This window comes from Arachis ipaensis, chromosome B08 (genome assembly GCF_000816755.2).
Source record: "Arachis ipaensis cultivar K30076 chromosome B08, Araip1.1, whole genome shotgun sequence".
Lineage (NCBI taxonomy): Eukaryota > Viridiplantae > Streptophyta > Magnoliopsida > Fabales > Fabaceae > Arachis > Arachis ipaensis.
In genome coordinates, this window is record NC_029792.2 from 14,710,645 (window position 1) to 14,712,412 (window position 1,768).

Here is a 1,768-nt window from a genome sequence, read left to right on the forward strand (position 1 = left end):
AGTTATTTGAATATAATTTATATATTGATGAACAAATAGTACTTTTTTTGAAGATGATTTTATTTGATTAAACTTAGTTTTTAATACTATTTTATACCCTAATTATATTATTAATTGTCCCTAAAATGAAACCCTAATTTGCTAAATACTTCCCAAAATCCTAACCCTAACTAAATAACATACTACACTCACCCCACCTCCTTATTTCCACTGTCGCCTTTGCTTGCACACAGCACACCCACACCTTGTTTTTCCCTTTCAGTAGCCGTTAAATCCCCACCATTTCCTTTTTTCCATACGTACACAAAACACACCGCAGAGAGGAAGGAGAGGGGCAAGAAGGGAAGGTGGCGTGGTGGGCGTTACTGCCACTGTCGCTGCCGCTGTTGACGGAGAAGGGAAGAGATCCGAGAAGAAGAGAGAGCACTGACGGGAGAGAAAGACCGCGTAGCTCGCCACCGCCTTGCCACGGCCGCCGTTCCTATGCCGTCATGCCGCCGTTCCTATGTCGCCGTCGTGTCGCGAGAGGAGATCCGAGAGCAGGAGAGGAAGAGAAGCTGCGCCGCCTCCTCGCGCCAATCACCGCCGCTATCGGTGATGAAGCCCATCGCCGCCATCCGTGCTTCTGTCGCCGTTAGAACCGTACGCCGCCGCTGGAAGGACCTTCATTGCTGTTGTTAACGCGAACGAGAGAGAAGGAAGACCGAGGAAGGAAGGGGTTGTTCCCTTCATTGTCGAGCCACAACCGCCGCCATCGAAGCTCTTGTCGCCGTCGTCACTGTCGGGCCACCACCGGAAGAGGTCTATGCTGCTGGAGCTCAACGGAAGCCGCTTGGGGTTGCTGTCACTCCTCCTGGTTCTGTTTGAATCACGTCACCGCATCTCTGGATGCTAGGAACGGCGTCATAGCCGCCGGGGCCACTGCTTGAATCGCTACTTTTCAGTTCAGTGTTTCTCCTTAGTTGCGGTAAGCATTTTCATTCCTGAAATCCCTTTGGTCACTGTTCTATTATCTTAGCTGAGATTTTGCGGTGTTAATTGTTATAAGATTGCGTTTAGATTATTATATACATTGTGACTAGAGTTGCTGTGGTTGCTGCAGAAGTGGATTGGAATTGAGGTTGCGGCTGCCAAGGTTACAGACAGAGAAGAAGGGGTTTTGACGCGCTGTATAGCTTTCGAGTTTCGACGAGTTGGGGTTGGAGTTTTTCTTAAAATTTATTTTATATTACAGAGTTGTTATAAATAGATATTGATGTGAAAAATATATTTTTGTGATTTGTTTGTCTTGTGGATGTGGTTGTTTGCTGGATTGAATTACTAATTGCGTGAGTGGTGTGCGGTTGTTGATAAAAAAATGATTTTTCTTGGTTCCGGAATTAATTTGATAATGAAGTTAATTTGATTATGTAAATACATTGGCTTTGGAAATGATTTGAGATATAAAAATGAATTGATTTTAGAAGTGGTTTAGTTTTGAATTAGTATGATTTTATAAATGATTTAATATTGGAGCTGGTTTGATTTTGAAAAAGATTTATTATTGGAATTGATCCGATCTGAAAATAATTTGATATTAGAACTGGTTGAATTTTGGAAAATGATTAAGATTTAAAAATGATTGAGAAAGGTTTGAGGAATGTTTGGGTGGGACCCAAAAAGAATGGTAGAGTCCGAGTTTTAAAGGAGATGCTGCTGAATTTTTTATAAAAAAAAAACTTCATTTGAAGTAATTTTTTTAAAAAAAAAATTGATTTTAAAGATCATA